The sequence below is a fragment of the Molossus molossus genome, unplaced genomic scaffold (assembly GCF_014108415.1).
Source record: "Molossus molossus isolate mMolMol1 unplaced genomic scaffold, mMolMol1.p scaffold_m16_p_8, whole genome shotgun sequence".
Lineage (NCBI taxonomy): Eukaryota > Metazoa > Chordata > Mammalia > Chiroptera > Molossidae > Molossus > Molossus molossus.
The window spans coordinates 5645331-5659170 of NW_023425402.1; the positions used below are offsets into that span (position 1 = coordinate 5645331).

The 13840-nt window shown below is 61.0% G+C and overlaps 1 protein-coding gene across 2 annotated transcripts in view; it reads right to left on the minus strand.

The window, feature by feature from the left end:
- Positions 1-3769, minus strand: part of GRM4 (glutamate metabotropic receptor 4) — a 112689-nt gene extending 108920 nt beyond the window's left edge. Inside the window, exon 1 of one of the 2 annotated variants that reach the window (XM_036248497.1) lies at positions 3680-3759. The gene's annotated coding sequence lies outside the window, so the exon portion shown is untranslated. Of the gene's footprint in view, positions 1-3679 lie in introns of both variants that reach the window. The other variant, XM_036248499.1, reaches the window with a different exon arrangement.
- Positions 3770-13840: the final 10071 nt, after the last annotated feature.

Here is a 13840-nt window from a genome sequence, read left to right on the forward strand (position 1 = left end):
CGCTGCCCGCCAGGGCCAGGCGCTCGGCCTCCGCCCTCGGGTTTGCCTGGACTACCAGCGGCTCCAGCAGCTCCTCTGCCAGCCCCAGCGAGCAGGGCAAAGCCCAGATGCCAGCTCCCCCCCTTCTCTGGGCAGCAAAGGCTGCTACCATTCTGCAGAAGTGTGATAACCTTCCAGCTAGCAGGCCCAGCTGCCCAGACTGCCAACAGGGCCTGCCCACTGGAAAATTGGGTTCTAGGCCAAGCAGAGGAGGACAGCAGGGGTGGGCAGATATCTTGGGGTGGGTGGTAATTAGGGGCTGCCAGCTCCACACTTGTCTAAGGGAGAGGATGTGTCTATTGACTGTAATTATAACCCTCGTAAGCTGGTGGGTCTTGGTCCCATCTTTTCCTGCAGCTGTTCCCATGCTGCGGGGTGGTTCCGATGTGGCCAAGCATCCTGGAGGCTGAGCTGGGGACCTCTCAGGAAGGGGGTGGGGGCTGCAGAGCGCTTCTGGCCTGGGTCTACTCCCTGACCCTTCTGCCTAGCACACTCCTCACTCGCGCTTGTTCCATCACTGACTCACAGGTGCCCTCACCTGCCTCTGGCGGCCTGCCTGCGGCTGAGCACGGGCTCCCTCCTGGAGGTGTAGGCCTCCAACAGATGAAGCCTGAGGCGCCCAGATGAAGGGGTGGGGAGAGGAGAGGCCTATGCTAGGTCACTGAGGCCAAAAAAGCTCAATTCCTGCCATGCTTCCCCCTCTCCCACCTCCCCCTCTGTGACATACTGCAAGCCCCCCTCAACCTTTCCATATCTCTCTCCTGAAAATCCACCACCACCCTCAGTAGACCATTCTTTGGGTTAAGCATTGCCATCTTCCTCTCTGGTCTCTCTTAAATGCAAAAGTCCATGGGAGGGGTAGCCCTTGAAGTGACTAAGGGATAACTTTTTGCTACTTTCATCTCTGAGAGGTGTGAAGGTGTTGACAGGTAGGGGAAAGTTCACGGCTAAAAGGACAAAAGGGGCTGAAGACAGTGGTCACCTAATTCACAAAGTGGGCAGGCTTGTCATCCAGGGCTAAGCAGAGGCTCAGGGGCACCATCCTCAAAGGCCCCCACCCCATCCGAAGCACAGGACTTTGTCTAAGGTCCTCTAGGAAAGTGACAGCCAGGGAGAGGGGAAGGGGCTCTGACCCCACTCTCCAGTCACCAGGCCCCTTCAGGGGCCCTCACCACTAGTCCCCAGGGCCTGCCCAGGAGAGGTGATGAGCCCCCTGCCCAGGACATGACCACACCCAGGAGTCTCCAGAGTCCTCGGTGGGGACTCTCTGCCATCTCAGGAAAAGCTCTGGAAGGTCCTCACTTGTTCATGTAAGTTCTCCCACCATCTAGGCCCTGAGGCCTCTGAGACGCTGACCCTGCCGACCTCACCGACCTCACCGACCTTATGTACAGAGCCTGAGGCAGCCCAGCTTCCCATGTGGTTCCAGAGGAGCAGTGGGGCAGAGCCAGGGCTCACCCTGGGGGTGTGGGGAGACGGGAATTAGAACATTCCTTACTTCCACCTGAGAGGGGAGCTGGCCCAGAAACAGGCCGAGGGGCAGGCTGTGGGGACTGGATGCCCAGTATGGAGACTCAGAGAGCTGGGTGCCAGCCTGCCCTGTGCCCCCACTCCCAGAATAAAGAAGGGAGGGACTATGATGGAACACACACACTACTCCCTCCCCCATCACGGAGGCCTTTTCGCAGACTGACAAGAAGGGCAGACGGACTAACTGCTCCAACAGACACGTGGCTCCAGGCACCCCACTAGGCAAACCCGGCTCAACACCGCAAAGGAGCTTTCTCCCGCACCAGGCGCTGGGATGCTGACTAGAGAGGAGAAGCAGCAAGGAGCGCCTCCAAAAAGGACCGAAAGTCTAAAGGCGGGGGTGTCACTCGTGGCCTGGGGGCAGGGGGCGCTCGTTCGTTTGGGCCTCAGGACTCCCTGCCGCCGCCACAGCCTCCCATTTCAGCACAAACAGCCTCAGACCGCCCTGGTGCGGGGGCGCCTCTCTCAGTCAGGTCCTCCACCTCCCAGCCCCGCCCCCGCGCTGCCACGGAGGGGGCGCTTCCAGCTCCTGAGTGCTGGGGAAGCCCGACCCCGGAAGGGACCCCCCAAACGCACACACACACACAGCCTGGCTGCCACATAAAGACATGAGTTCACATGGGTCCAGGAGAGGGTCGGTCCAGATTGTCCGCGGAGCACCTGACCCTGAGGTCTCAGGGCCGGGGGAGACCCCAGACCCTGAGACGCCGTCCCAAACCGGCCGCGGCCGCCCCAAGCGGGCGCCGGGCTCTGCTCGGTGTCGAGGGCGGTGCTGGGGCGGCCACGGGAGCGGGACGCGGAGCAGGAAAAGCAGCCGCGGCGCTGGAGGCTGGCGCTGCCCTCCCGCCGGGAGACGGCGAGGAAGGGGTGCAGATAATACTCCGCGCCCCCACCTACCCAGTCTCTCCGCGAAGGGGCGCGTTACTGCTGCCGCCCCCACCTGAGAGCCGGCACGACCCCCCACCCGGGAGACCCCGACATAACCCGGGATACAGAGACTCCTTCCCCCAGGCCCACAGAAAAGCCGCTGCCCCATTCCCTCCCTTGGGGGCATTCGGAAAGCCGGGCCAGCCCCGAGGGGAGACCCTCCAGCCCCGAGAACTCCAGTCCGCCGGCCTTCCTGCGGGAGCTCGTCAGAGGCCACCTCCCCGAGCCCCGGGGTCCCCGCCGCAGCCCGCGCCCCAGAGGCCGGAGGGCACGGTCCCCTCTGCCGGGTCACCGCGGGCCACAACTCACCGCGCGCCGGCGAGGTCTGCACCGCGCCGAGGGGTCGGTGGCGCGCCCGCCCGCCCCGGGGGCGCGGAGAGACGGCAGCCAGAGGCTGGTTCTCGCGGTGCCCAGAACCCGGGCCGCGGCGGGCGGCGCTGACGCTGCGGACCGAGCCGGGTGCGGAGCCGCCCGGAGTCCGGGACGACGCGGGGAAGAGCTGGCGGCCGCCGAGCTGCAGCCGCCGCCAAGCGCGCGGCGTTCGGCGGCTGCTCCGGGAGAGCGCGCGGGCGGGCGAGTTGGGGAGCGCCGGCAAGCCCCGCTCCGGCCGCCGCGGAGCTCGGTGCCCGAGCCGGAGGAGAGGGCGAGGCGGCTCCGGGAGCGCGGTCCGGCGAGGGCTCCGGGCTGGGAAGGGGGTGGAGCGGGAGCCGACCACTGGCGCAGCCGACCGAGGTGCGGGCGCCGCGGCAGCGGTAGCAGGAAAAATGAGAGCGAGCGAGAGGCTGGGAGAGCGAAGCAGACGCGGAGAGGGAAGGCTGCGGGAGGGGCGGGAGCGCCCGGAGCACGAGGGGGCGAGGGGATCGCGGCCGCTCAGCCCCGCGCCCGCGGCCGCGGCCGCTGCCGCACGCGAGAAGGCGCCAGCCCAGCCCAGCCCAGCCCGGCAAGTTTGCGCTGCAAGTCGGGCTGAGCGCGCAGCGCTTCCGCCGGCCTTTTAAAGAGAGAGCACCTGGGAACCCACCCCCGACCCGCACCTCCACCGCCGGAAGCCTGGGGCTCTCAGAGCTCCCCACCGCCCTCCACACCCGCCCGCCGTCTGCTCCCCGTCCCGCCCTGCCCCGCCTGCGCCCTCTCCTGGAAGCCCCTTTCTCCCCTCTTCCCACCATGGGGATGTCAGCTCATGGACCCCTACTGGACGTAGCGGGGTCCCCTCCTGACCCCAAAGGTCGGGGTCAGAGAACACAGCCTCCCCACACACCCCGAGAAGTACATCAAAACCAGCGATGCAAAGGGGTTGCGCTCCTCCCCCACTACCCCCGTGCGTCAATTGAACCCCCTCCCGATGGGCTGCTTCTCACATCCTCAGGAACAGTGGCAGTGGCGTGTGCCCCCATGTGGCATGTTCATTTGCACACCCCACTGCTCCTGATTCAAGCATATGACACCGGGGAAAGTGAGGCCCAGTGAGGTTATTTCATTTGCTCCTGGTCACACAGCCTGTGGTGAGGGCCTTTCCACTGAGAACCTCCTCCACCTTGGAGCCCCACCGGGTTAGGGGAAGCCCCACCCCATGGCCCACACACAGCTCGCTGGTCTCCCTCTAGCGTGGTCTGCAAAGTGTAACAGGTGGCCTGGCCCACAGACTGAAGCAAACCTGGGAAAGAATCCCTCAGCCAGGGAGAAGCTGGAGCCCTGGCTCCCTCCTTCCTAGAGGGCTGTGAAAAATTCCGGCCAGGCTGGCCTCAGAGGCAGGCAGGGGAGGAAGAGAGGGAGGGAGCCATGTGGCCCGCTCAGGATTGCAAGAGCATCGCCTCCCAGACTGCAGAAAAGACTTCAATTAGAGCTGTGATGTGTGACTGTCCTTGTCCCAGGCAGGGTGCTCAAACACAATGCCAGGAAGCTGGGGACAGAGAGTGACTGGCCTCCCTTCCCATCAGCCCTTCTGGCTCACCTGCAGAATGCAACCCTGGGCTCAACAGTGCCCAGGCTTGGGAGACTCAGCACCTTCTCACAACCCAACCCCAAATTTCCACAGATAACCTCCTTATAAGTCAGGGGAATGGGGGGGGGGTTCTAAGACTAGCAGGGTCTGACCCTCCCCCTACTGGTCCACGTCTCCCTCCACCCCCTATCCAATAATCGTTCCCCTTCCCAAAGACCCACTAACATGCCCCCTCCTCCAGAATTACAGACCATGGCAGGCCAGAGCCACATCTGTTCACCGTGGTTCATCTAGTGCCTGGCAGCTTGCCTGGCCCATAGTGTGAGCTCAATGAATGTTTGGTGAATGAATAAATGTTGGCAAAGCACAAACTCTCTGCTGTCGCATGTAATGGCCCCAAATACATGTCTTTTTTACCCAGTCAGACTGAAATCTCTGACAGAAAGGCCTAGACCATGCATTTATTCATGTCTCTTTTTTTTATGCAACCAGCCCAGAAGCAGATCCTGCTCCAGTCCCAGCCCTGGGAATACACAAATGACTGAACATCATCACCCTGACCTTGACCTGTCAGGATGGTGTACAAAAAGCCACCCAGTTGAGGGGGGGGGGCACTGGGAGGCTCAAATTCAGCCCACCTTGGGCTTGATAAATGACATGTTCTATCTTGAGGCTATGTCTGCCCAAAAGGTATGGGCAGTGCCCAGTCCTGCTTTTAGGTGCCTGTAAGTAAGAGCCACTGCAATTTTTACACAGAATATAGTACTCTATATCCTTTGGCTGAATGAATGAGTGAATGAATGAATGAATGAATGAATCTGAAAATAAATGGGCCATTGTTTATTGAAAGCCAAAACTAACCCAACCACTCTCCCCACCCCCTGCCCCTCAGTGTTGCCTTCACTCAGGCCATAATTACCCTGCCCCCCACCCCACCCTCCACCCCACCAGCTGTGTTGCAGAAGGCTCTGCAGGCTCTATTTTTCAGGGGTTAAAAAAGGAAACACTGTTGGCTGGCAGATGGCTGTTTGTGGACTCGTCCAGTTTGAAGAGTCCCAGCCCCTGAGTGGTCAGCCACCTGCCCTCCCCATGCGAGCCCCAGCTTGGTACCGCTGGGACACCCTCTTGCTGACTATGGCTGACACCTGTACATATACACATACACAGACATGCATACACACAGAGATCCTCAGACACAGACATATGCACAGACACACATACCTCAAGGAATTTCAACTGATGGCCCCTGCCCTGAGGGATTTGGGGTTAGTGGGTGGACAAGGGAGCTACAGAGTAACCTCTGTGGGAGAAGAGTGATCAGAAGTGACCTCCAGGAGCCGTGTAGCAAGGGCTTGGGCCTGGGTCGGCTAGTACCATGGCCTGAATTCCAAACTGCCCTCTCCAGAGCCGTCTGTGCCTGGGAAGGGGACACAGGGCTGTAAGCAGGAGGTTAAGTCCTCAGTGCTCGGACTGTGTGACCTGGGGGAGAAGCTCAGCCTCTCTGAGCATTGGTTTCCCTGTAGGAGACATGGGGGTTGAGGTTTCTCTAAGGACCTGGGATTAGGGGTTGGGTCTCATCCTGAAACCTTTAAAGGAGGCTGACCTGAAGGACACTGGTGAGGTGAGCAGGGTGGCCACTCTGAAAACCAGCCCCATGTGCACGGACTTACTTAGAGAAAAGGAGACACTGTCTCAGCACAGGGGGAAAGAAAGAGGCAGGCAGTCCTAGAGAAAATAACAATACAAAGTCCTGCACTTGTGCTGCATGCCTTTGTGCCCTGGAAGTTCTTTCTGGCGTCTGCCTTCACTCCCTCCTGCTGCAGCAGAGTCTTTCTTCCCCTTCTTATTCTGCCTCCCTGGTAAGGGAAAACAACTTGTCCACCCTTCCCACCCACTGTCATGGCAACTCAGACCCACCAAGCTGCTTCTATGACTTCTCCATTTCAGAAAGGTCCTGGCAGGAGTGGGCAATTGTCTTTGAAAATCCTGAAGTTTAGAATTTGTTGAAATATATCAAAGAGAGCTTGAAGGCGCAGGGGTGAGAACACCTGATAAACGGTCCCATGTTGAGCTGACCCAGCCACCGCCTCAGCCTTGTGCCTGATGGGTTTCAATTTTGGTTTCTCCTAAACCAGGCCATTAGATGGAAATGTCTCTGATGGGGGAGTTTATTTAAACCATAACTGTCCCCTGGCTGGACATTTCCAGGATGAAGAGCTGGCAAGAGGGACTGGAATGGCCCCGGGCTCTCCGGAGAGCCCTGAGTCACCTGCAGCGTGGAGGAGCGGAGGGCTGGGGTCAGAGGCTGAGCTTGCCCCTTCAGCATCCTGGAGCAAGTCCTGCTGTCGAGGAAAGAACACGCAGCCTAAGAAAAAAGTCTTATCAGAATTTATTTGAGCCAAATAGATGACTACTGCCAGGAAGCAAAATCTCAAAGGATTGCAAAGATGCCCTGGGAAGCTTTTCAGCTTATTTTGTACATTGGAATCAAAGGAGGGGCTACGTGGAATTAACTGGTGGTAGGCTAAGGGGGTGCAAGAAAGCAAAAGTCTCTGGAACTGGATAAAAATTAGAAGCGAGAGACGCTGCTGTTGCGTTGGCGGGTACAGGGTAGTTAAGGGTGAACACTTGCAGCACACAGAGCTGGTATTCCAGAAAGATGACGCGGTCTGTGGTCTGTGCTGGGTGCGGTGGGTGTGCCCCGGGGGCCTGGAAAACAGTACTCTGACAAAGGTATGTTATCTTAGATGCAAAAAGATAACAGACAGGCTCCTTAGGGTAAGATTGACCTTTGGCAAGGAAGCCACAGGCCTAGGATGACTACCATGACTTGGGAGTTTTTGTTTAGACCATCCTATAAGGCCACTGCGCAGGCCTCCCTGAGCCTGTCAGGGTTAGGATGTGGCCCCTTTTTTGTCTACGCTACTCTGCCTCCCTGGGTCACCCCAGCACCTCTCCTTTGACCCAAAGAGATATTGAGACTCAAGGGCATGGGGCTCTGAAATCGCCCCAGCCTGGGCTCTGGACTGGCTGAGAAAAGGGGAGTAAGCCCTTCCTGACACCCCTGGCCAACAAGGGACCTCAGAATCTGCTCTTCCCTCAGGCCAGTACGGGTCTACTCCCCAGGACCCCTCCTACATCCCTGGACTTTCTCAAACCTTTGGCTTGAAGAAATGACTTGGCGAAAGCCACAATCCCTTATTCCCAGTTTCAAAATCCAAAATGCTCTGAAAACCACAACTTTGTCCATAAGTTTTCTGCACACTCACTCAGCAGCAGAAGCTGATGTGAAGGAGTCTCTGTGGCTACCGAGCTCCCGGGGCGGGACGCGCGGGAAAGCAAGCCAATGCCCCAGCTCTCCGGGGGGTGCACAGTGTGTAACATCTGCAGCATATATCTCTTTAAATTCCAAGTGGCCTGGCTCCAGGGGTCTCGCAGAAGGGCCTGTGCACCTTGAGTCGTCCATCTGGACCAAGGCGCCCGGCACCGCTGTCGCAGTGCCCTCCAAACAGAGGAGACCGGAGAGCAGGGCAGGCTCTGAACGCATCTCTGCTAAACCCACGTGCACGGCACGAGATGCAGAAGCCAGACGAGGCAGGTGAGGGTTTGGGGCAGAGGGCGCTAACATGCTGCAGGGGTGCCCCACAAGAACGGGGTGCAGGACAGGGCTTAAAGGCTCGGCTGGGCTCTGTGGCTCTTCCCACTGCGTGGAGATCAAGGCAGCCAGGAAGGAGGGAGCATTCACCGAGTGGGTGAGCAGGTGAAGAGAGACTTTAGTCAAAGTTAGGTCAACTTTAGCTTCTGGGTTTTTTTTAATCCTCACCAGAGGATGATATTTTTCTATTTATCATCAGATAGAGTGGGAGGGAGAGGGAAGGAGAGAGAGGGAAAGAGAGAGAAGCATCGACATGAGAGAGACACATCGACTGGTTGCCTCCCGCACAACCCTGACCAGGGCCGGGGACACACCTCAACCGAGGTACGTGCCTTTGGCTGGACTCAAACATGTGACTCATTGGTCCACGGGCCGCACTCTAACCACGGAGCCAAACCAGCCAAGGCAATGTTAGCTGCTTCTTCTGTCTGCTCCGGAGCTTCCTGGCCTGAGAGACGAGGCTTCTACTTCCCTTCCTCAGCCTCGGTTCCCCACCTGGAAGGCTGGAGAGGGAGGAGACATGAGGAAGGAAAAGAAGAGAAGACACTGGCTGGCACTGCTCAGTGCTTGGAGCATTGGCTCACACACCAAAGGGTCATGGGTCCGATTCCCAGTCAAGGGCATGTATCTGGGTGGCAGGTTCGATCCCCGGCCTCAGTCCAGGTGACTTCAGGAGGCAACCAATGTGTCTTTCTCACATCAATGTTTCTCTCCCTCTCTCTCTCCCCCTCCCTCCCCCTCTCCCTTCCACTCTCTAAAAAAGAAAAAAATCAAAGGAAAAAATATTTTCAGGTGAGAATTAGCCAAAAAAGGGGGCGAGGGGCACCAAGGCTGCTTCAAGCTCAAAGGTGGCCAGGAAGGGAGGGGCAGGCGAGGCCTGGAGGCCAAGGCCCTGGAGGAGGTCCCTGTCACTGCCCCTGGACCCTGGCAGAGGAGTGGGCTCTAGAAGGGCGGAGAGCCCAGGCTGCAGGGCCACACGGGGTTCTGCCCCTCGGGGCTGAGACTGTGCCACATGCAGCAGGTGCCCAGTAAATATTCCCTTGTTAAACAAATGAATGACTAACCCCTGCCCCAGAGAGAAGGAAGTGGCTTCTCCTCCCTCCCCTTCTCCTCCCTCCCCTTCTCCTCCCCTCCCCTTCTCCTCCCTCCCCTTCTCCTCCCTCCCCTTCTCCTCCCTCCCTTCTCCTCCCCTCCCCTTCTCCTCCCCTCCCCTTCTCCTCCCTCCCCTTCTCCTCCCTCCCCTTCTCCTCCCTCCCCTTCTCCTCCCTCCCCTTCTCCTCCCTCCCTTCTCCTCCCTCCCCTTCTCCTCCTTCCCTTCGCCTCCCTCCCCTTCTCCCTCCTTCCCCTTCTCCTCCCTCCCCTTCTCCTCCCTCCCTTCTCCTCCCTCCCCTTCTCCTCCCTCCCCTTCTCCTCCCCTCCCCCTTCTCCTCCCTCCCTTCTCCTCCCTCCCCTTCTCCTCCCTCCCCTTCTCCTCCCCTCCCCTTCTCCTCCCCTCCCCTTCTCCTCCCTCCCTTCTCCTCCCTCCCCTTCTCCTCCCCTCCCTTCTCCGCCCTCCCCTTCTCCTCCCTCCCTTCTCCTCCCTCCCTTCTCCTCCCCTCCCTTCTCCTCCCTCCCCTTCTCCTCCCTCCCCTTCTCCTCCCTCCCCTTCCTCCCTCCCCTTCTCCTCCTCCCTCTCCTCCCTCCCCGTTCCCTCCCTCCCCGTCTCCTCCCTCCCTTCTCCTCCCTCCCCTTCTCCTCCCTCCCCTTCTCCTCCCTCCCCTTCTCCTCCCTCCCCTCTCCTCCCTCCCCTTCTCCTCCCTCCCCTTCTCCTCCTCCTTCTCCTCCCTCCCCTTCTCCTCCCTCCCCTTCTCCTCCCTCCCCTTCTCCTCCCTCCCCTTCTCCTCCCTCCCCTTCTCCTCCCTCCCCTTCTCCTCCCTCCCCTTCTCCTCGCCCTTCCCTTCTCCTCCCCTCCCTTCTCCTCCCCTCCCTTCTCCTCCCTCCCCTTCTCCTCCCCTCCCTTCTCCTCCCTCCCTTCTCCTCCCTCCCCTTCTCCTCCCTCCCTTCTCCTCCCTCCCCTTCTCCTCCCTCCCCTTCTCCTCCCTCCCCTTCTCCTCCCCCCCTTCTCCTCCCTCCCCTTCTCCTCCCCTCCCCTTCTCCTCCCCCTCCCCTTCTCCTCCCCCTCCCTTCTCCTCCCCTCCCCTTCTCCTCCTCCCCTTCTCCCCTCCCCTCCCCCTTCTCCTCCCCTCCCCTTCTCCTCCCCTCCCCTTCTCCTCTCCCTCCCCTTCTCCTCCCCTCCCCTTCTCCTCCCTTCCCCTTCTCCTCCCTCCCCTTCTCCTCCCTTCCCCTTCTCCTCCCTCCCCTTCGCCTCCCTCCTCCCCTTCTCCTCCCCTTCCCCTTCTCCTCCCCTCACCCTCGCCTCCGGCCTCCCCTTCTCCTCCCCTCCCTTCTCCTCCCTCCCCTTCTCCTCCCCTCCCCTGCCTCCTCCCCTCCCCTTCTCCTCCCTCCCCTTCTCCTCCCCTCCCCTTCTCCTCCCTCCCCTTCTCCTCCCTCCCCTTCTCCTCCCTCCCCTTCTCCTCCCTCCCCTTCTCCTCCCCTCCCCTCCCGGCGTCTCTCCCTCCCCTTCTCCTCCCTCCCCTGCTCCTCCCTCCCCTCTCTTCTCCCATCTCCTTCATCCCTCTCTTCGTCCACTACTCGCACTCCCCCGCCTCCTCCTCCCTGGCCTCCCCAGTCCCCTTCTGACCTCCCCATCCCCTTCTCCTCCCTTCCCCTTCTCCTCACCGCCCCATTCTCCTCCCTTCCCCTTCCTCCGTCTCCCTCCACTTCTCCCCTCCCCCTTCTCCTCCCCTCCCCTTCTCCTCCCTCCCTTCTCCTCCCTTCCCCTTCTCCTCCCTTCCCTTCTCCTCCCGCCCCCTTCTCCTCCCCCTCCCCTCTCCTCCCTCCCCTTCTCCTCCCCTCCCTTCTCCTCCCTCCCCTTCTCCTCCCCTCCCCTTCTCCTCCCCTCCCCTTCTCCTCCCTCCCCTTCTCCTCCCCTTCCCTTCTCCTCCCTCCCCTTCTCCTCCCCTCCCCTTTCTCCTCCCTCCCCTTCTCCTCTCCCCTCCCCTCTCCTCCCTCCCCTCTCTCCTCCCTCCCCTTCTCCCCCCTCCCCTTCCTCCTCCCTCCCCTTCTCCTCCCTCCCCGTCTCCTCCCCTCCCTTCTCCTCCCCTCCCCTTCTCCTCCCTCTCCCTTCTCCTCCCCTCCCTTCTCCTCCCTCCCCTTCTCCTCCCCTCCCTTCCTCCACCCCTCCCTTCCCTCCTCCCTCCCCTTCTCCTCCCCTCCCTTCTACCTCCCTCCCCTTCCCTCCCCTCCCTTCTCCTCCCCTCCCCTTCTCCTCCCCTCCCCTTCTCCTCCCCTCCCCTTCTCCTCCCCCTCCCCTTCTCCTCCCCTCCCCTTTCTCCTCCTTCCCCGTCTCCCTCCCCTTCCCCCTCCCCTCCCTTCCCCTCCCCTCTCCTCCCCCTCCCCGCCCCCTCCCCCCTACCCCTTCTCCTCCCCTTCCCTTCTCCTCCCCTCCCCTTCTCCTCCCTCCCCTTCTCCCTCCCCCTCCCCTTCTCCTCCCCTCCCCTCCCCTCCCCTTCTCCTCCTCCCCTTCTCCTCCGCTCCCCTTCTCCTCTCTCTCCGTCCCTCCCCTTTCCTCCCCCCTTCTCCTCCCCCCCATTCTCCTCCCGTCCCCTTCTCCTCACTCCCCCGTCGTCCTCCCCTTCCCCGTCTCCCTCCCTGCCCTTCTCCTCCCCTCTCCCGCGTCCCAAACTCATCCCTTCTCTCCCCTCCTCCCCCCTTCTCCTCCCTCCACGCGCCTCCCCTCCCTTCGCCTCCCTCCCCTTCCTCCCCTCCCCTTCGCCTCCCCCCCTTCTCCTCCCTCCCCTTCTCCTCCCGCCCCTTCTCATCCTCCACTTCTCCCTCACTCCCATTCCCTCCCTCCCCTTCTTCTCCCGCCTCCCCTTCTCCCCCCTCCCTGTCTCCTCCCTCCCCTGCTCCTCCTCCCCTTCTCCTCCTCTCCCTTCTCCTCCCTCCCCTTCTCCTCCCCTCCCCTTCTCCTCCCTCCTCTTCTCCTCCCCTCCCCCTCTCCTCCCTCCCCTTCTCCTCCCTCCCCTTCTCCTCCCCCCTCTCTGTTTCCGTAGACTCAGGATTCCCAGACTCCTCCCCAGGCTGCCATTTAAAACTACTTCTCATCCCTCTCTCTCCACCTGTCTGGGGGCTGTCAGCGGGAGCCAAATGCCATTAGGATGGATGTCACAAGCCCGAATGTCAAAATACAATTAACATTTAAAAGCCCCCACTGCCCTGCCTGTGGCCTGCTGGCCAACCTGCACTTCCTTCCCTGGGTGGCAGGGCTCTGGGCAGCCAGGTCATGTGCAGGGAGGGACGCAGCCCAGCCCCTGGGACACACCTCGGAAAGGGAATGCCCACCGGCAGCGCCTCCTGGGGTCTTCTCCTGCGCCCACCAATCCCTTCCACACCCACCACACTGCCCAGCCTCAGTGCCACGTCCACAGCCGCCGGCCACAGACACTGTCCCCGGCAGCACAGTCCAGCGGGCAGGTGTCCCAGCCGCTTCTGTGCTGAGCGCAGCCTCTCCACTGTCCCAGGTGGGTCCCCAAGCTGCTGGGCGCTGCTTCAGGAGGAGGGACGAGTGGGAAGCGCTGTCCAGGTGCCAGGGATGCTGACGCCTGGAGCCTCAGGTGGTCTGGTGGCTCTTGTCCCCCGCGGATCCCAGGCCCTTGGACCAGGGCCCAGGCCCACAGCCTGGCTGGCTGACTCGTGGCTGGGCGGGGAATGGGGTGCTGGGCCCTTTAATCCCCGCACACTGCGGCGCTGGTCCCCGGAGGACCTCCTGGACAGTGCTGGCAGGAAGCTCAGTGACTGACTCTCACTTTTTTTTTTTATTCCTGATCCGAGGATATTTTTCTACTTATCATCAGATAGAGCGGGAGGGAGAGAGAGAGAGAGAGAAACATCGATGTGACAGAGCCACATCCACCGGCTGCCTCCCGCACGACCCCACCAGGGCCGGGGACGAACCGCAACGGAGGTACGAGCCCTTGGCTGGAATCGAACCCGCAACTCATTGGTCCGTGGCTGACACTCTAACCAGCCAGGGCGGCCCACTCTTAAAGGGGACTTAGACAGCTGACAAGACAGGAAGCCGGAAATGACCCCCAGGGCCTCCTGCTCACAGAGCCTCGGCAGCCTCCACCACCCCTGCTGTCTCCAAGGCTGAGGTCGCTGAAGCACCCCTACAGTGAGCCAGGGAGGCTGTCCTGACCCCAGGGAGGTGTCACGGTCAGGTGTTGGGGCTGGGGCACAGCTGCCCTGCCCCCACTCCCCAGGCATCCCGGAAACCTGAGCAAACAGCGAGTCTGCTCTCCTCTGAGGCGGCAGCATCAACGCGAACGCCCTTCACCCTCCACCTGGACCCAAAAACCTACCCATCACCCAGACCCCAGAGAGGACGGAGCAGTGCCGCGGAAGAAAGCCCACACCCGCCAGCTCCTACCCTCGTGGGCTGCATTTTAATGGCATTTGATTGGATCAGATATGTTTTTAATTCCCTACTGGGACATCAGAAGGAGGGTAGAAAGAATCTTTAATTCATCAAACTGAAATATTAATAGAACTGCAACCAGCTAGAGTGGGGTAAGAGGCTCCCACAACTAAAGATGGGGGACAGGCAGGAGCAAGGTGGGAGAGTAGTGGGGGGCGGGCAGATGAGGCCTCGCAGCAGGGCTGGGTGGTCG